This window comes from Stomoxys calcitrans, chromosome 2 (genome assembly GCF_963082655.1).
Source record: "Stomoxys calcitrans chromosome 2, idStoCalc2.1, whole genome shotgun sequence".
NCBI classification, from domain to species: Eukaryota; Metazoa; Arthropoda; class Insecta; order Diptera; family Muscidae; genus Stomoxys; species Stomoxys calcitrans.
Window position 1 is genome coordinate 236,876,065 of NC_081553.1, and position 21,869 is coordinate 236,897,933.

A 21,869-nucleotide genomic window follows, 5' to 3' on the forward strand; every position below is an offset into this window, starting at 1 on the left:
ATCAAATGAAAGGTATTGAAGAGTAGAATACGAATATGGCATTAAAAGTTGGATTCAAGGAACACAGAGGCCACTTCAACCCCAAAAGTTCCGCAAACAAACAAATTGGACATACATATCAATATGGGACTCAAATGAAGGTATTCGGGATTTGATTACGACCGACTACGGGTCGCCCCACCCCAAAAAGGCCCCCCGAATGGGAATTTTATTTCATCATAGCTATATAAGAGTCAGATGAAAGGTATTTGGGAGATAATTACGAATATGACATTAAACTTTGTGTCCAAGTATCTAGGTGGCGCTTTACCTCTTATTGATTATTTGGCCAATTAAAACAATGGGGGATCAAATGATAGATATTTTTGAGTAGAGTTCGTCATTCAAATATGTGCTCAAGCGGCAGATGGAGTGTGACGCACAACCCTCATATAGACACCCTCCACCAAATGTCTTTATACACCAATCATGATAATATGAGATTAAAAGTTGTGGACTGCGAATCAGATATATTCATTCTGCTCATATATATGGGGGACCACCTCACACCAAAACTGTCTAATGACCTAACAGGACACTGTGTGATTTATTTAATGTGTGGGGACTCAGATAATTGTAGGCCGCCGTACCTCCAAAATTATGACGTTCAGCGTGATAAGAGGAGTTGCAAACCTTATCATTAAGGTTGCAACCATTTTTAGCTCATCGATAGACAAGACCAAATGACGTGCTGTTGGGAACATTTTTGTTCAATAGTTTTTCAAGTTTTAATAGGTAAAAACTATCGCCACCGCACCAAATATATATAGAGTGGCAAATTAGTTCTTCACCACAGAAAATCGTTATACATGGCAATTTGATATGATTTAAAAAAGACTAAATTATGACTATTTAATAGGTAGTCAAATACTCATTTGTAGATAACTACCACATGATGATCAATGTTATAGGCGTTAAGCCACTCCAAGCGAGTAGTAGCACTAATTTAGCGCCATCTACTGGCTGTTTTCAAATAGATTTAGGTGATCCAATTAAGAACAGTCAGCAAAAAACGCTAATTTTGAGAAGCCAACATGAACAGAAAGAGGGCAGAGTGGTCAAAATTGATCATACAGCATTAATCTTCATTACGACTTCGCTGCGGTTGTTTGCGGTATTATTTTTTAACATTCCCACTCTAAGACGGGCCGCAACAATAAATAAAAAACAAAAACACGAGATCTCTGAGATGTGTAGAACGATTTAAGCGAAATTTTGTTGGCACACACCAAGCACGCTGGGGCGCCCGTTAGTCTAATTGGTAGCGTGCTTGGATTACCAGTGCAGGGGTGGTGGGTTCGATTCCCGCCAGAAGCCTTGGTCTGTCGCTACTGTGGTATCACATAGGACTTAAAATTGTTTAAGTGAGTCTGTAAAGGACTGCCACTCTTACCTAACCTAACCTACATTGACCTAAAATCAAAAAATTTGGTATCACAATCTGAGGTGTGGTGTCAAGGACCCAAAAACCCCAAAACCCGCCAAACGGATTTATAGACCAATCACTACAGTATGTGTGTCAAATTAAAAGTATTTGAGAATAAAAAATGAATCTGATATCCAACTGTGGGACTAAGTGGATCTGAACGAGACCCATAGTCCTGAATATCTTGATCGCCACCTTCATAATGCTTGACATTATTGGGCTCAAACAAAATCGTGCTCTAGCACCGTGCTAATATTATTTCAGGGAACGCCCCCTAAACTCCTATCAAACCTGAATGTCGACTTACTATGGCAATAAGGGGCTCAAATAATAGTATTTGATACTAGAGACTACTTCCAAGCCAAGTTTTTGGCGGTAGTCTCACCCCATAAACTCCCCCTAAATCAATTGCAATTGCGGCTTAAAGAAAAGGAATTTAACAGTAGAGCACGATGCTGATATTCTTTCAGGGCTAAGTGCGTGGGTGGCCGGCCCAGCCCACATACACCTTAAACAGGGTATATTTGTGGATTATGGCAAAAAGGGGCTCAAATCTGATATCTGTTTTATGGCCCATGTTTTTCAGTGACGACTCATCTCATAAACTCCCCCTTCGCCAACCATATATACCGACTATAGCAATACGTAGCTCAAATGTGGTTTTTAGGAGTAGAGTATGAATCTGATATCAACTTTCGGGGCAAAGAGTTTGGCTACTCCAATCCATTCAAGAGAATGAAGTAAATCTAACATCCCAACTTTAAGGGGCGGACCCTCCTCCTTATCCTATTTTCAAAGACGCCAGATATCGGAGATGATTGGGGCGATTAAAGCGTAATTTAGTTTGTTTATGAAAACTAAAAACAGAAATTTGATATCTTTATTTAGGGTGGGATATCTAGGGGGGGGGGCCTCCCCACCTCCAAAGCCAGCCAAATGGAAAATAAACCTATAATGACTATAATGACACTATGGGACTGAAATGAAAGGTATTTGAGACCATGAATCTGATATATGGGGATCCGTCTCACCCCCAAAAACAATCCCATACGGGACATATTGTATTTACCGACCTTAGCAATATAAGGCTTAAATGAAAGGTATTTGGATGTAGAGCACCAATATAATATCCACATTGTCGCGAAATATCTGAAAGGCCGTACCAGCACCCCAAAACACGACTTATTTCCTGACAGGACAGTATAGGGCTCAGATAAAATAAGAGAGTGAAAGAATGCGCAGAGGAGCTGGCCCTGTCCAGCTAGTAGCTAGGGATGACGGATGGAAAGATCAAGTGGTGAGAGACACCTCGAAACTTGGTGTAAGAAATTTTTGAATGAGCGCAGAAGATGGAGGGGTTGGAACGATATTCTACGTTCGTCTAATGGGACAAATGTTCTGTCATAGCCCATAAAAGAAAGGTAAAAAAGATGTCTTGATTGCAGTCTTCTACGAATAAACGTGAACTGATGGCTAAGTATTTGAAATATTTCCAAAACTAAAAAAGCAGCGGCATTAGTGTTTGTGTGGCTGTTAAAGGTCATGTAACAGAGTGTAAACTGTTAATGGCATGATAATGCAACGGGTAAATGAACTTCTTACTGTGTGTGTGTGTTTGTGTGCACAATATAGACTTGCGATCACATACGCCGGACATTCAAATGCTCCGTATTGTTGTGCTGGCTTTCGTGGTGTTTATTAAAAGTGACGGGCAAGTTAGCACACCTACATAAATTCGCACATAGGCAATATTCGCAGCACTCTCATCTGTGTATATGTGTAAGTACTTTTTTTATGTTAGTATGTATGTGTTTGTGCATGCAGACACACATCGATACACGCGGGCATACACAGACGGCACATATTTATATGTAAATCTTCTTACTTTCATTCATTCATTCACAAAGCTCGACAGATGGACGATACACAGACACAGCACACACATACACACCACGCATAAGGCACAGAAGGCAAAGAGCAGAATCAAAATTATGGAAAAGCAACAAACAAAACCAAACACGTCGAGACGTAAAGTCAGCGCGGTGGTTGGTCTCCGGTCTTTGGTCTCAATACAACGTAAAAGATTTTCTAAAAACCATAATTACGTGTGTTCGCCAATGTTGTACCGAGATGTTATTTAGATATTAGACTTGTATTACGCCGCTTATGCTTCATTGCCATACAAACTCGCTTGTATACACATACACACACACACGCACGCATGTACACTCGGGCAAACATGCATACATGCGGGTGTTTGTAGGCTTTATGAGTGTAGCATAAGAGGCTTCAAATGACGTATACAATCAAAAGCAAAAAAAAAAAAACAAAAAAGAAAAAAATAAAAACAAACAGCCACACATAGTTGTGGAGTGTTGCGGTGGCGGTGGGGTGGGGTGGGGTTGAGAAACAGTTGCAGGAGCGGGGATGGGAGTTAAGTTGGTTTTGTTCTGTTTCATCTTTCATCTTTACCCAGTGCCGGAATTCGAATCATTCCTGTTAAACTCTGTGCTTACTTTTGCTTCTCTCTTGCTCCCCTTCGCCTTCATTTCATCAGCTCTCCCGAACTGAGCGTATTCTTACTCACATGTACAGCATCCACGCCCAGTATGTAAATTATTAGCTGGGTTAACAAACATGCAATGAGTTTTTTTCCTTATGCCTGTATCAGACGAGAGATGGGGAGTGAGAGAGAGAAGGAGAAAGAGAGAGAGAGAGTGTGTGTGTGTATGTCCATGGCAGGCAATTGCTCCATGTTGTTGATGGTAATGTCGTCCTCAGAGTGCTCTGAAGATGAAAACAACACAAAGTACTGCGAAGAGAGTAACTTCAAATCCTTGCAACACTCTAGCTGAAAGGATTCTTTTTGTTTTTGTGGACACCAAGACCCTGAGATGCCCATACAAATGTGAGTACAGAGCTCGCAGAGAGTCTGTATATGAGAGTAAAGTCTCCAAAAATGTGAATTTTTTTGTGTTATTTTGCTATCGAACGGAGTATACATTCCTCCACATTTGAAGCGAGGCAAAGGACATTTTACTTTTGTCTTTATGGGGGAAAAACGCCCTAATTTGATGAGTTACTTTCCGTTTTTTACTTTTCCTTGGGAGATACATTTGCGGTTGAAGAGCAACTTCATGTGAGTTAATGGTAGGACAAGGTTTCATAAATCCTTCAAAAACTTGTAGCCATGATCATGGCGAAATGAAATGATCCGAAATGCATTTTTAGTTTTTCAATTGAAAAAAAAAAAAATGAATGGCAAAGGGCCAGTAATCAATACCCAAAGCGAGATTTTGAATTTTATTTTCTTTGGGAATTTCCTGCAATGTTGATGCAAAATGACCTCTTGCGAAAAGGGCGTTAGTATCAAGGCATACTTTTTAACCTATTTTGCTTTAAAAAGGAATGGAAACAAAGGAAGAGAATACCACGACCACGACAACAACAAACTGCTCTGGAAAGGATAAACCAAAAAAAAAAAAAAAAACAAAAAGGATGAAGGAGACTTTGTTATGGGCACCCAAAAGGTGCCACGGCAAAGGCGAAACGTTAGTAAACAAACAGAGAGCAACCATCTCCTGTAGATGTGGTAACGTTGAGCGTTGAGCAAGACAGCGCATCCTAAACTCGGTTAACAGCAATGCGCACAGCATCCATTTGGGTGCGTTTCGCCAACGAAAAAGCACAGCCCAAAGAACGAGAGAATGAGAGCCGTGGACGACAAAGAGAGCCTCAATAGTCCACAGTCCTCATAGGCTGGATGCTCCCTTGTAGCTGGTGTAGAGTGTAGCTTGTAGCCGTGTTTTTGCACTGAACTGTTTTGCCGTGAAACCGTTTGTGCTCCATACGCAAGCTGGCAGTAGTTGCCTCAGAGCCCGCGGGTTGAAGAAAACGTTTTGGTCAAACTTTGCGTGTACCAAGTGTGTCGTTGAACAAGAATCTTTTTATAATTGCAATAGAGAAAGCCAAAGAAAATATAGAAGCAAGCCAAAAAAAATTTAGAAAAAAATAATAATAGAAAGCATTAAAAAAAAAATTAACAACCAACACAAGCACAACAAATCATAAAAAGTCATTTTTGTTACAAAACAAAACGTTCCATACTTTCTCGCTCATACACACACACACACAAACACACACAGAAAGTCACGCGAAAAAAAAAGTAAGAAAAAATCACAGCGAGAAGAAGCAAATCAGCCTCCAGTCAGTCTAAATCATTGCGTATCGAAACGAATTTAATCGAGCTGAGTTTTTTGAATCAAAGCCAAATCCAAAAAGAAAGAAAAATTCCGACGAAGAAGAAAAAACAAAGAGGAAGTGCCCTACAACACTGCCAGCCAGCCAGCCAGCCAGTGTGTCTGTCTGTCTATCCGCCAGTCAGTCAGTCAGACTATCGACCGTGAGTGAGTTAGTGAATGAGTGAGTTAGTGAGTGTGTGTGCGTCCGTGTGTAGGAAAAGCAAGTGAAATAAGTGTGGAAAACGGAAAAAAATATACATACGACGACGACGACGACGACGACAACTACGGCGAATACTTCGACAAGTATATCGAAATCCTCGTTTTGGGGTGTGAAACACACAACATTCAGTATTAACTGATACGAACCACAACAACAACAAATTCAACAGAAAAAAAAAAACAAATAAAAAACAAAAAAAAAAACCAAAATCTAAACCATTACTGCCGTTGGATTACTGAAAATCTGTACAAATAAATCTACTACACGAACAACAACCAACTAGACAACTAGAGACAAGGAAAACTAACAGCAGTAGCACCAGCATCGGCATCAGCAACCTTAGCAGGAGCAACAGAGAAATTAAAAGCCAGACCACGAGAAAAGCAAAAAAACAAAAAAACACAAAAAACGACGTACGATAACAAAAGACCACTCGCCCAATCAATGTATGTACACATGATGATACACCTCCCTTCTCTTGACCCCCCCCATCTCCCCAGCTCCACCTTCTCAAAACTTCATTTTTAGTGCTTGGCTATTTTATTTTTTTATTTTTGGTATATCCTTTAAAAATTATTTGGAAGGTCCCCCGTTCGAGAAAGCACACGGCCAGGACCTTTTTAAAGAAAACAAACTCCAAAACGAAGTACAAACGGAGGAAAATGTGAATTTGTAAAATGACTGCTTGATGCTTGTATGGTGTGTGTGTGATATGACGCACGTCGTCGTCTGGCTGAGCCTTTGGAGAATTGTTGCTTTTGTCGACCAGCCATCAGCCACCAGCCAGTGAACTAAGCCAGCCGCAGCTGAAGATATGGGATTTTCGGGTGTAGGCCTCCTCCGTAGAGAGTTTTCATTTGGAATTTTCTTAACCCCAACATAACTTGTCTTGTGTTTTGTTTTCGCCAACCAACCAACACAGCAACACACCCGCATCCGTTCCAACACATACATACAGGCACACTGCGTTTGTCAGTGGCACGCACTCACGCACGCACGCACCCAGCAAAGTAAAAACGAAGTAAAGCGAATGAATTCTCGCATTCGCTTTGGCTTTTGAGAGCCATGGAAATGTACGCACCATGGCCAACAACATCTGTGCTGCGTGTTGCTGCTGTTGGCCCCTAGTATCGACATCATGTGCTTTCTTCCTACAGGTTTTTCCACCGTCCATACCCCATGTGTGTGCTTGTATCTGTATGTGTTGGTGTGTTTTGTCGATCTGTATCTGAATTCGAATGTTTCTGTTTCTGGGTCTGCTTCTGTTTGTGTATGTGTGTTTTGTTTTCTTATCCTCTGCCTAACACATAAATACCTTGGTCCCCTGTTGTTGTAGCCACCTTTGTTTTTGTGTCGTCCATTCCGTTACACTGTCAGTCAGTCAGTCAGCCCGCCAGCCAGTGCTGGGTAATCACAGTGTCTCGTTATTCATTGTTCATTGTTAGTTATTCACTTGCCAGAGGTATTCGCAACACACAAAATTTGCATTTGCCACCACCACCTCGTTGGCTCATTCAAAAACAGCCTCTTACATCTCTTCTCTCCTCCTTGGCAAAGCATTTGCAACAAATCGATTGTTGTTTGTGGCTTTGTATTTTGTGAATGCGTTGTGTTTTCAACGTTTGAGTTTTTTTTTGCATGTGTATATGTGTATACAAGACCAGCGGGAAAATAGAGAAGTTCTCCAAGAACCACCAAGGCCTTTTATGAGGCCTAAAAAATTATACACAACCTATTGCTGCATTAGTACCCATATAAGAAGCGAATCTAAGTTTTTCTTCTCTACATTTAATAACTCAAAAGGCATTACACATACATCTCCTTCAGGAATGGTTCAACAATAACCTTTATTGATTCATTTACCTCAAATTTCGAATGTTTTGTTCGTTGCGCTTCGAAACTTAAAAAAAAGTGAATAAATAGTGATTTCTAACCCGCATAGCTTTTGACCTAAGAATCAGATTTCAAAATATGATACTGCAAATTAGGAAGAACTTGCCATTGTTGGTCCTAATAAGCAAAATACGATCATATCATGATGATGGCATTCAAAATTGGAAATAGTGAATTCTCTTGTGATCCATCGAGGGATATTACGTCCCTAGAACCACTACTTTGGCAGTTAATAGTGTATCAATCGACTCAGAATTACTTCCTAGTTCGATTAAGCCATGTCCTTGCAAATTCGCCGGTCTGTCTGCCAGTTAATAGTGTATCAATCGACTCAGAATTTGTTCCTAGTTCGATTAAGCCATGTTCGTGCAAATTCGCCTGTCTGTCTGTCCGTGTTTTGTTATCAAGCTATAGTTAGCATTTGTTGTCCAATCATCACGAAATTTTGTACAATAGTTTTTTTTCGCCTTAGTTGGGTCATATCCTACGCCGACCGCGCGATGATATAGCGAGAAGTATGCTAGACTGGAACAAGAGCAGCGAAGGAGGGGACGCCCGAAAAACGCATAGATCCGCGGCATGAGAAGAGAGTTGGAATCAATCCATATACCGTGGAATCAGGCTAAGGCTTTGGCCAAACATAGAGCCAGATGGAGAGAGTTTGTTGATGCCCTATGGCCACACTGAATATACTCCAATTTTAAATAAGGGACATATATATATATTGTTTAGCCTAGGGACAAACGGTATTTATTGTGGTGAAAATCGGTTCAGATTTACATAAAGCTCCCAGTTATATACATATATATGTACCGCTCGATTTTGATAAAATTTAGCAGAGCTAATACAGCATTCCATTGCAAATATGCGGACAGACGGACATGGCTAAGCCGAATCAGCAAGAATTTCTGAGTCGAACCACGCATTTTACCACAGCCGCAGTAGTGGTGCAGGGTATAGTTTGTGGTTTTGTAACAAATTCCATATAAATGGGTACTAAGTTTCCTAATTTCATGCTGGGACCTAAAATACTCAACTGCATTCCTCAGAAAGCACTACATCCATCTTTGGACGACGTGGCGGCACTGGTTATCGTTTACCGATCGCCATAATATGACGTATTTTGCTTATTGTGATCAAAAGGAAAAATAGAGGGTATGAAATAAATATTTTTTGTTTTTTGGAACACTCTAATATACATAAGTTAAAGATCGGCCTTCAAAAATCACATAATATTAGATCAGCCTAAAAGATTTTAAGACGTCTCCGCATGAATTGCTAAATTTTTGGAAAATGACTCAAAATTAACCACACTCAACCAAGTTTGTTATTCAAAACAGCAAAAATGTTTGCTAAAACAGCAGTTTTTGTCTGCTGAAAATGGAAAAGCAGACATTACTGCTGTTTCAGGAAACATAGGACTGCTGTATTAGTAAGCATTTCTAACTGCTATTTCCACTAACAAAATCTGGAGTTTTGAGTACACAAGTCTGCTGAAAAAATTGGGTATGCTACTTTTTATGGTTGCCTGTTACTTGCTTTGATTACTTAAGACATTTTTAGAACTTCTGTTGGAAGAGATGATCTTAATTTGTGGAATATAACTGTATAGAAGCCACCTGATTCATCCATTGATATGCACTTCGAAATGTGGCTAGCTCGCATTTTTATACCCTCCACCACAGGATGGGGGTTTGCTAATTTGGTCGTTCTGTTTGTAACTCCTTGAAATATTCGTCTAAGATCCCATAAAGTATATATATTCCTGATCGTCAAGACATTTTACGGATACTAGATATTCCAGGAACTCCCACCCGTTTGTAATTGATTGGCCAGCGGACCGCACAATGCATTATAGAGAGAATTCTTATTTCGCCCGGTACGGTACTTTCGCATGTGGAATCGACTTCCGGCTAATGTTTTTCCCACCTACTTTGACATCCAAAGATTTAAGACAAATTTCAATAAGCACTACATCCTTTCCCCCCTCCGATTCCTAATTTCGTCTCGCCAACGCAATGCACTGCATTCATAGGGGACATCCCCTGCGTGTTGGCTGATAGAAAAAAAATATGTTGACACAACTCACTGTCCTATATTAAAGCGAAATGGAACAAAAAATGAGCCTTTTTTGGGCTCAAAACCTTAAATCGAGAGATTGGTCTATATGACAGTTATATTCAAACCTGTACCGATCTGGTCCTAATTGAAGAAATATGTAGAGAGGTCTAACACAAATCCCTGGCCCTAATTTCAGTCAATTCTTTCTTGCTTTCAGGCTTTCATGGAATTATGACCTTAAATCGAGGGATCGGTCTATACGGCAACAATATATAAATCTGGACCGATCTGGGCCAAACTGATTAAGGCTGTTGAGTTGCCCAATACAACTGACTGTCTCAAATTTCAGCAAAATCGGATAACAAATGTGGCTTTGATGGGCCTATGATCTCAAATCGGCAAATCGGTCAATAGGGGGGCTAGATCAAAACATAGCCTGAACTTACGGACTACGTCATCTGCGTAGGCGACGAACTTCGCTTTCTACTTTTCGAGAGTCCTCAGAACCCCATTGAAGCCACAAAAAAGGGGACAAAATCTGTCGCTGCCGAGTTCCTCTGGTCACAATCCTCCTAAACAAGCCTTCCATTAGTGATTCGTTGATAATTCAGTCTTTCGGCATCGTATCAACACACTTCACCAAAATTCAATCAGTGTCTCTTGGGTCTTCGACATGAAGGATGAGAGACTAATTGGCTTGTAGTCCTAGGGCAAAGAGTGTCTCAGTTGTCCAACCTCCGGGATTAAAACCAACCTTACCTCCCGTCTCCCAGGCCGTACAGGGTTCAGCAAAATGCAGCCATTATGTGCGTCAACCCAGTCAATCATAATCTGTTTTTTTCTTCTTAAAAATTTTTCAATCGGACCACAAATGAAGATTTGGCAGCCCGAATAATTATAATTATGTGTATTATAACACTGCATTTGTTTGTTAAACCCGGAAGGAAGAGGACTAGATCCATTGATAAGTATACCGATCGACTCGGAATCACTTTCTGACTCGATTTAGCTATGTCTTTCTGCCTGTCTGTCTGTCCATGTGAATTTGTATAAGTCGTCCTTCGTCTTCAAATTTGGTCAGGCATGTTTTTCGACCTAGAGACGATGCTTATTGAAAACGGAAAAAATCGGTTCAGATTTGGATATAGCTCCCATATATCTATATACATATATATATGTTCATTCGATTTGGACTTACTTTACTTTAATTGGCTATGATAGAACATTTGTTCCTCTAGCCGAACTTAGATTTGGACTAATATTGCAATAATGTGGTCATTTTTACTTTTTGGTACTTTTAAGTACCTAAACGTACAAATACACAAAATCCAGCCTTATTCCGTGACCCAAGACCACAATTAGTGAAAAATGTCATGATTCTACAATAGCTTTAAGTGGTTTGGCTGGACGATGGTTAGTCAGTCAGTCCATTCCCAAAGTTCGAAGCCGCTTCCAAAAAGGTTATCCCGATACAAATCGAGATTACTTTGACGCGAGGATCGATGAAAGCGATTGGAGAACGGACATCGGCGATCATAGCTAGCGGTGCATTAGAATGATTACTTTTTTACAACCGCATATCCCTGTATCATATTTTGATGAGTTTTAAAAACCTCGCGCACAAAATGATTCAAAGTGCTTTGAGCGTGATCTTTTTAAACATTTTAATGGGGTTCGTGTTATTTTAGAGTTTAAAGGACAAAAGTTCGTTTATTCGAAATAATTTTTGAAAAAAAAAACTAAAAAAAATCAAAAAGTCATCACCCTAATGAACAAGGTCCTTAATTGACGTAGTGTAGGCTAGGCATTGTTGAATGCTTATTAGTATACATTATACATATTATCAAACGGTCACGATTTTTATAAAGTCGAGATTGTGGTACATTTTGCGGATTGTGGCGAAACGGCTGATAGGCTGATTTTTAATGATAGACTCACAAATGAAACAACCCAACTGTTACCACTTCGATCTATGTCAGATTATGGGCTCGACTTTAAGTTGCAATGCATCAAACAGGCCTTGTAGCTCTCTCATAGGGCCTTCTAGAGGTGAATGCACATAGCCCAAATTTGCCCTCTAACTTTGTTATGGCCCTATGAATTCCATGTGACTAACGTGTGCTCCTTTCGGTGTGTGTGTGTGTGTGTGTGCCACAGTGTCTGCCTTGCCACTTTGACTTGATGTGTGTTTTTGTACTTTGTATCGATAGTTTACAACTTTGCATCCTTTTTGCAAGCCTTGATTCGTCAATTGAAACTCTTAAAAAGAAGCTCTTGAAAGAGCCTCTTGGATGTTGTTGTTCATCGGCGATGATGAAAGAACCCCACCAACCTCCATTTGTCTCTACTTTCAAAGACTTGAAAATCACTTGTCTCCCCCATCTCGCTTGAGCGAAGAACTTTTGTAAATATTTTAACTATTTTTCGTATACAAACACACACACACACACACACACACTTGCACGCATTTGGGCATATTTGTACACTTCTGATAGAGTGAAGTCTTTGTTGGAAATCAATTAATGGGTCATGTGTGAAGAACGCTTCAGCTCAGGTCAATCACCACACAATGGGCTTGGCAATCAGTTGTTGAGCTACCACCTAAGGACTTTGAGGCATTCCCTAAAAACTTGAGTCGTACGTTTGTAACAAGAAACAACAACAAGTTAAATGGCCAACGAAATTTGTCTCCTTAGGTTTATGGAAGAAATGAAAATGAAAAACATTTTCCAATAAAAAGGGCCAAGCTAGAATAAAATTAAAAACAAATAAACAAACAAAATGACAAAGTTTGTATAACCATCAATTTTTTGAGGGATGTGGGGTCTCATAAAGCGTAAGCCATCATAAAAGGCCGGTGCAAGTATAGTGAACGATATGAAGTAAATGCGTGGTAAGTTCAGGTGTGCCAAATTTTGGTTTTCAACTACCTACATTGACTAAGTTTACATTTGGATAACTTTGAAGATATAAAATCGGGCTATGGTAGAATAAGAAATCAAATCAGCTTCTATGGGGTAGAGGTTTGCTTGTCCGCCTAAGTTCGAATCCTGGCGAGAAGATTATAATTTTTTTTCTACGGTGGTTATTCCCTCAAGAAATTTGTGAGTTACTCATATTCAGTAGTCGAAAACGTCAGTACTAAGTTAGGCCAAATCTTTCGTACTCATCAATAGAAGGAGATGCCTTATTGTTGAGTTCAATGCGAATAAATCGAACAGCACTCCCCGCTGGTTCTCTATATTGCAATGCAAATGCAAAATTTGCCCATGAACATTCCACTAAGGAACAGGGGCAAACTTCTCACATATCAATGAGTGCGGTTCGATTCAAGTTTAAGCTCAATCATAAGGGACCTCCTTTTTATAGCCGAGTTCGAACGGCGAGACGCAGTGCGACACTTCTCTGGAGATAAGTTTTACATGGCATAGTACCTCAAAAATGCTGCCAACATTGGGAGGGGAAACCCCAAAGAAGAATCTATGACAATGTTTAAAGAATTATCGGCTAAATGAACTCAACATGACGCTTAAGTGTGACATCCTGATTCGAATGAAGCACGATCTAGTAAAAATGCGGTTTCGGTCTGGTTGAAAGGGTCATCTCAAAAGCGAAGCTGAATTATATTTGCATTGAATTATATCTGCATTGAAGGCCACCGTAGCGCAGAGGTTAGCATGTCCGCCTATGACGCTGAACGCCTGGGTTCGAAAACTGGCGAGACCATCAGAAAAAATTTTCAACTGCGGTTTTCCCCTCCTAATGCTGGTAATATTTGTGAGGTACTATGCCATGTAAAACTTCTCTCCAAAGAGGTGTCGCACAGCGGGACGCCATTCGGACTCGGCTATAAAAAGGAGTTCCCTTATCATTGAGCTTAAACTTGAATCGGACTGCAATCATTGATATGTGAGAAGTTTGCCCCTGTTTCTTAGTGGAATGTTCATGGGCAAAATTTGCAATCTAGACCTGAAGAGATCTTCGGCTTTGCTGTCGCTGGGTACAGCAATGACAGGACACTGTCTGGATCGAAAAACACGCTGATAGACTGAGTGTTGCAAGTACCAACTTTAAAGATGTGAGGGGACGATTAGGAAGAAAATACCATATTGTGTGTGTGTCCCGCACTGCTAAGCAGAAGTAGTTCTACTTCATTTCTTTAACCCTGGACAGGTTCTCATTCCTTTAACCCTGGACAATCTCACTTCGTCAAAATGACGAGGAGCGATTCTATTTTTGATCCATGCCAATTGAAAGAAGGCTGTGGAATGATAAATTAAAACTATTTTAATAAAACATTGTTATAATTTTTGTTTGGTATTAATTAAAAATGAACTAAATAAAAATTTAAATAAATTTTGCTCACGATGTAATTTACAGCGCCTAGAAATAGGTCGTAGTCAAAATGACGAGAGATGACGATAGTGTACAAAATTTTAGGATGACTTTCCCCGGTAAAGGACGTTTCTGAATAAGCTGATGTTAAAGTTAACTAATTGTTGGGCTTTTTAAAGCGTTTTTAATGGATCTTCCTTTTCCTGTTCACAATATCACAATGGAAGAGGATGCAGATATTAATCCACCCCATGCCACAATGGACATACACCTAAGCCAGTAATTGGCTTATCGTGCGCTCTAAAAACTATAAAGTAACCTCTAAAAAGAAAATTTTATATTAGAAATTCCGTGCTACTTACAAAACCCTTAATTGTTTTCAATACAACTCCCCTAAGTTGGTTCATGACTGGCATTGTGTCTCCACCTAAGTGCTATGACAAAGGAAATGCTCCAACGTCTCATCATCTTCCTCGCATGCCCTACATGCATGCTATCACTTGCCGCACCGAATTTACATAAGTGAGCTCGTAGTCCTATGTCTCCCGTTATGATACCAATAGCTACACTGACCTCCTGCTTGTTTCTTTTCAGTAATAGCCTTGTCTTCTCACGATGTGAATCCCCCCATAGGTGTTTCGCCGTCCTACCGACCGTTTCTCTGTTCCAAAATGTTGCATGCGCATTCGTTGCCCACTACCTTAATTCGAACTGCGTCGACCCGAAAGGCTTCGGGTTATGATATTCATACTCGACGTCCTCGCGTTAGTAACACACCACTTCACGCATTCCGTGATAGCCCGGATCACCGCCTGTAGGACCGTATAATGGTCAGGCAGTCTAAAACAGATCTCAGTCCTGGGTTCTCATTGTAAACCCCAAGGCCAGCTCTGTCCTCTAGCTTTGATCCATTTGTGTAACATGATCTTACGGATGGCAATACTAGGGTTCCGTCAATCCAAGGCTGTGCCGATGGCAGTAGGGCCTCGCACTTGACTTCAAGGTTCATCTGAGGTATCCGATCGGAAACCTCTCCCCTTTCTTCCAGGTCTCCTACCGTCGCCTCGATTGTACCGCGATGGTATTAGCTGTATCATCCTCAATCCATTCTTCCATCGCCTTTCGTCTCATAGCTGCAGTGGCTGCCTCACACTTAATCTGTATGTCAATGAATCGGATATCTAGAATAGTCTCCAGAGCCCTATTGGGCGTGGTCCTCATCGCTCCGCCTATGACAAGACAACATGTTGACTGAACCTGTTGTATGGTCGTTATGTTGCACTTTCTCTCCATAGCTGTCCACCAAACTATTGAGGCGTAAGTAAGTATTGGCGTAATCACGCTCCTGTAGAGCCAGTGGACTATCCTCGGATTCAAGCCCCATTTCGAGCCTATGGCCCGTCTACATAGTGCCCAACATCTGTGAGTCTTCTCAGTACGCTCCTGAATGTGACACTTCCAATTAAGGCAGGCATTAGTAGATCACACTTTTCTCATTTGGAAGCTCTCCATGTAACTCCTTCGGTATTTAGTTGCGATAAGTAAATCTTAATCCATATCCAACTTTTGCCTGCTACATTTCATGGAGCTTGATGTCGTTATTAATGTTCCACCTTTGTAAAAGTTGATTCCAAAACTGTAGATAAAAACTGAATCTCATGTTTCTTAAAAAATCACCAAACAATCACTGGAGGATAAAGAGAAAACCAGGTAAAAATCACAGCGTTCATCACTCAACTTAACCGCCAACGTCTGAACCTTTTATGGGCCATTTCACTGAGACACGTGGTGGTCTGCCATTCAACAGCCAAAACACACACAAAAATCCCAATTGTGTGCAATACAGCGAAATCATTTCCTTTATCTGTTTGGTTTGCTTGCCTCAGATGCTCAATAAAACGCGACATCAAGTCCTTTTGTTTTGTTGTGTTGGCCAGTAAAAGGGGGCTATTTCGATTTTAGTACAGGTAGTAGTGCATCTTGCAAGTAGCACTACCGCTATACGCCCCTCTTTCATAAGATGGTAGATATACATCGAATGCTTAAACGATGAGAAAGGAGAAAAGGAAGGCAAGCTGCATCATTGAGTGTGTGTGTGTGTGTTTGAATGTATCGTTTGCCCCATAGCGCTCACAATAGGAACAACGAACTACGACAACAAACGCGATGGCTTTGGCATGGATGAGTTAACAATGGTCATCAGCAGAATTGCTGAAAATAAAACGAAACAATGCCAGTCGAAATCTTTTGTCTACTCAATTTCCCTGCTTTCCTCTTACCCCTGGTGGAGTCCAACACTTGTATGTGTCCCTGTTCGTGTAGTAGTCTCATTTGTTTGTTTGTTTTACTTCTCGTATCATATTCGGAGGAAAGTTCAGCGTTTCCATCGACGTGGCTGGCGAAATGGAAGAGACCAAAACTAGTCGTCCAAGTTTGCCAGTCTTTAAATCTTTAAGTTACTCCATTTACATTCTTTGCTTTGCTTCAGTTCGTTTTGTTTGGCTTTTGTTGGAATGCATAACAAATGGTCTCCGTTTCCATTATTTCGGAGAATCTGAAAGATGAGAATGGAATGCCGAGATTATAGTCGTCACTTGGCCATGCTTGTGCAACGCTCATTGTTGCTGCTGCCAACGAACTTTATGGGCTGACTGTCAACGTCATCCAATGTTAGATGTAGATGTAGACGGCAACCGCTGCAGCTGCTTTGCATGATTTTCCAACCAACCTGCAACATGACTGGCCACTGTGGCCTGTTGGGCTGCGAAGGATGCGGGGAGCGCTTTGTATGCATAACGACATGACTGGGGGACGCCGTCAATGCATAATGGCGTCTAAAGTCTGCAAGAACAACGAAAAAAGGATGTGTGCTGAACTAAATCTAAACACAAACACACACACATACCAACACATGTCTATAAAATATGATAAGGAAAACAGGTTAGCTCGCCCATAACCAGGCCCTTTTTAAGGCCTTAGTATAGAACACAACGCATTAATGCACCAAACCAGGTAGAAGGCATGAAAAAGATGTTACTAAAGAAATCGAACGATAAGGAAACTTGTTTTCATTTAAACGAGCACTAAATAAAGAAGTAGAAAGGCCTCTGGGGGTGGGCTAAGCACCCGCAGAAAAATTTAAAACCCCCCAGAATTAAAAAAATTTCACAGTTTTCGATAAAATTTGCTAAAGTTATGGGTGTTCAAAGGTTTTTAGCCACCCCACCCAGAAAGCTGAACTGGCTTCGCTAATGCCTCCAGCCTATCTGTAAGAAGATCATAAACAACCCTCTGCTCAAAATGTGTCTGTGTATAGGCTCGAGATATGATCATAAGTCAGCTTATAGATCAAAAATTGTTTTCTCTGTGTGTGTGAAGATTGTAGCGAGAATACATCAGACTGAACTCATATATATATAAAACCATGTTCATTTTCCATAAAGTTATAATGCAGCTAGCAGGTCTTCTAGCCCTCTTGTAAGGCCTACTTCCCTTTCTCTTTGGGCATTCATACTTGTTCATACATAAATATTTTATTGTAAAAACAAACATTTCATTTCGTTTCATTCCCTTGCTATGCAGACGCCACCAAGGGCTTTAGACACTTCATGAACATGTTCTTAGTTCCTTGTTTTTGTGTAGTGTGCGTGTATGTGTGTGTGTGTGTGTGTGTGAGTGTAATGTTAATGCCTCGGTCCATTCATCTCTCGACCATTGCCTCAGAATCGCAGTCTCGGCGCCTCGCTCATGTGCTCTCGACGGCGATTAGCCAGTCTCAACTAATCAAGATTTGTGAGATTAGTTTTTAGTTTAGCCGTAATGGAAAAACTATCATATACGGAAATACCAGCCACCTTTCACCCCCTTAGAAGAGCTCATTTGTCATAAGTGATACATTGCACAGGGAGAATGAGAGAGAGAGAGAGAGTAGTGATTATGGAAACGTCAAGATGTTGCCCTCACATGCACACATTTACTTTTCACATTTTGCATGCGGACAGAGGCTGTTTATTAAGACAAGAAGCGAGCCTCTATTCTAAATTTGTTTTTATTTTTTATATTATAAATTTTATATTAGTTTTATTTATTTTATTTTATTTTATTTTATTTTATTTTATTTTATTTTATTTTATTTTATTTTATTTTATTTTATTTTATTTTATTTTATTTTATTTTATTTTATTTTATTTTATTTTATTTTATTTTATTTTATTTTATTTTATTTTATTTTATTTTATTTTATTTTATTTTATTTTATTTTATTTTATTTTATTTTATTTTATTTTATTTTATTTTATTTTATTTTATTTTATTTTATTTTATTTTATTTTATTTTATTTTATTTTATTTTATTTTATTTTATTTTATTTTATTTTACAGTAATACCCTGGCTTTCGATGTTATTGGTTCCAAAAAATCGCGACGTAAATCAAAATTTTACGATTTCACTCACGAACCCACCAACAAAACGACCACAGGAACACGAATATGAAAAACTTTTTTTAAGCTCGTGTCTTGAAATCCAAAATGAGCCTTCATTCTTGCGGCTCCAAGTTCTTTATATACCCACCACCGTAGGATAGGGGGTATATTCATTTAGTCATTCCGTTTGCAACACATCGAAATACTAATTTCCGACCCTACAAAGTATATATATTTCGGATCGTCGTAAATTCTAATTCTAAGACGATTTAACGATGTCCGTGTGTCTGCCCATCCGTCTTTCGTAATCACTCTACAGCCTTTAAAAATTGAGATATTGAGATGGAATTTGGCACAGATACGTGTTTTTGATGCACGCTGGTTAAGTTTTTGAACGGGGTAAATCGGACCATATTGGAATATAGCTGCAATATAGACCGATCTGCCGAGAAAGGGTCTAATATCCATAAATGCTTCACTTTTATCCGATTTCACTGAAATTCGAAACAGTGGGTTATTCTAAGCCTTCCGACAACTGATTCAAATATGGCTTAGATCGGACTTTATTTAGATAAAGCTGCCATATAGACCGATCTGCCGATAAAGGGTCTGATGCCCGTAAAAGCTTTATTTATTACCCAATTTCGCTGAAATTTGAAACAGTGGGTTATTCGATCAAACTATATTTAGATATAACTGTCATATTGACCGATCTGCTGATAAGGGGTCTGAAGCCCATAAAAGCTTAATTTATTTCGCTGAAATTTGAAACTGTAAACAGTTTAAGCCTTTCGACATCCGACCTTAATATGGTTCAGACCGAACTATATTTAGATATAGCTTCCATATAGACCAATCTCCCAATTAAGGGTCTGAAGCCCATAAAAGTTTTATTTATTACCCGATTTCGGAAATTTGGAACAGTGAGTTGTTTTGAGCCTCCCGATATCCGACCTTAATATGGTTCAGATCGGACTTTATTAAGATATAGCTGTCATATAGACCGATCTGTCGATAAAAGGGTCTGAAGCCCTTAAAAGCTTTATTTTTTATCCGATTTATTTGGTTAAATTTGATACAGCGACTTATGTTAGGCTTTTCGACATCAGTTATCCAATATTCACCGTATTTTGACGAAAGGTGGTTTACATATACACCCGAGTTGGTGGGTAACCAAAATTCGTCCCGGCCGAACTAAGAGTCTATGTCATATTGCCTGTATTTTGGGTCCTTTAACTAGAGAGGAGAAGGAATTAGTCATCAGGGGTTCGTTTTAGGAAGAGGACAGCAAAAATTATACTTTTTTTAAATTCCCCGTAAACAGCCCTTTGCAAATTTTTTCCATGAACATTCCATTAAGCAAAGGGCCAAACTACTTTCCTCTTTCCGATTCAAGTTTAAGCTCAATGATGAGGGACCTCCTTTTTATAGCCGAGTCCGGTCGGCGTGCCGCAGTGCGAAACCTCTTTGGGAAGAAATTTTTACATGACATAGTACCTCACAAATGTCGTCAGCATTAGAAGGGGATAACCACCACAGAAAATTTTTTTCCAGGCGTTTAGCATCATAGGTGCATATGTTAACGTCTGGCCTTTTTTAGTCCTTTACCCCTATTTTTTGTATCGATCGAATTGTGGTCTGTGGCCAAGCTAATGTGTTACCTTTATTGTGAGCCCTCTCACCAAATGAGCAAACAGGCACACCAGATAATGAGAGACTATAAACAAACACGCACATTGACCAATATTGTGATTCCCCGAAATAAACAACGAGTACAACCCAAAAGTACATTGACGTATTTTTTCTTTGAAACCACTGAGACGACGTAAGTCGATAATACGTTATCCGAGACTACGTATCTCGGGGTAATACTCTATTTTAAACATACCAGTCAAATTTCAAGTGAAGTGATCAGGTGTGCTCGGCCTATGGGTCGTATGAGTTCTGAAAGCAATCATAGGGTGTTTATATAAATTATACGCCACCCAGCACCGATAGATTTACAATATTTGTGTTTCAAGTTGTTTGTATTAACCACTTAAAATTTATTCAATTTAAATTTTCATTGCGCTCGGAATAAGGGGCTCGAACACAATGAGCCAGCTTTGAGTGTTACATTTAATTACTATTCAAATGAAAATGTCACTGGAAGACCACATCAATTTGAATAAATTACAATTTCCCTTAGAATAAAAAAAATTATATTTTATTATTTGATTGCAAACAGAAATGGGTCATATACACCGTATGCGAGCATAATGTTAACACATATACAAAGTGAAGTACATCATAACATTTAATTAGTTTTTTAAATATGTACATTGTACAATGTCATGAGATTCCCTCCTTGCCTACCGATGATGATTATGATGATGACGATGACGATGACGCTGATGTTATGAGCAATATGTGAAGTTGTGCGTGTGCGGGTTCCACACAAACGTTTGCTCGTTCGTTAGTTTCATGTGTTATGAAATATGATTTTTTTTGTATCATGTTGTCGCAAAGCTAAAGGATTACTGGTTCTCGTACTGTGGAATGTTTGAGATTTGTGTTGTCATAGTTTCCAGTTCTTGTTGAATCCCATTTACTGTTGAGCTTGGCATTTGTCAAGTTTCGAAATAAAATTTGCATTTTTGAAACCATGGTTATGTAATGCGAAGCATGAAAAGCGGGAGTCACCCACTCCATGAAATAAAAAAATTCGATTTACAATCATAAGTTTAGTAAAGCAAAAATAGTAAAAAAACACAACCATCAGACTTTGGTTTTGATTGGGAAAAATCATATCCGATGCAATGCAATTTTATGGCTTTATACTTTTATGTAATGGAATAAAAATTGTGAATTCTAAAACTGCATTTATCTCGATTCGATGATAGTAAAAAATAGATCGCTTTAAGTTTCAGTCGCCCACATGCAAGGCAAACTTTTCATTGCCTATGGCGTAAAACATTTCACAAGGAATTCAACTATCAATATTTTTATACACATTTTAATGTAATTCGGAAATGAACGCCAATGGGGATATTTAATTCGGTTAAATACAGCATTACATGTTACGATTTTTATTTCACGCAATTAAATAAGCAATGGTCTTAGTTTTATGATTAATCACAATTTCTGCTATAAATAACTGTGAGTTTTTAAACTTTCCAACACCTTAGGGGGAAGTGAATTAACTTCCTAAATTTCCCACGAACATTCGATTAAGAAAAAGGGGATATTT

At 39.4% G+C, this 21,869-nt stretch overlaps 1 protein-coding gene across 1 annotated transcript in view; it reads left to right on the forward strand.

Moving 5' to 3' along the window:
- The first annotated feature begins 5,336 nt into the window (after window positions 1–5,336).
- LOC106088890 (acetylcholine receptor subunit alpha-like 1) overlaps window positions 5,337–21,869 on the forward strand; it is a 133,407-nt gene continuing 116,874 nt past the window's right edge. Inside the window, exon 1 of the mRNA XM_013254598.2 lies at window positions 5,337–6,375. The gene's annotated coding sequence lies outside the window, so the exon portion shown is untranslated. The remainder of the gene's footprint in view (window positions 6,376–21,869) is intronic.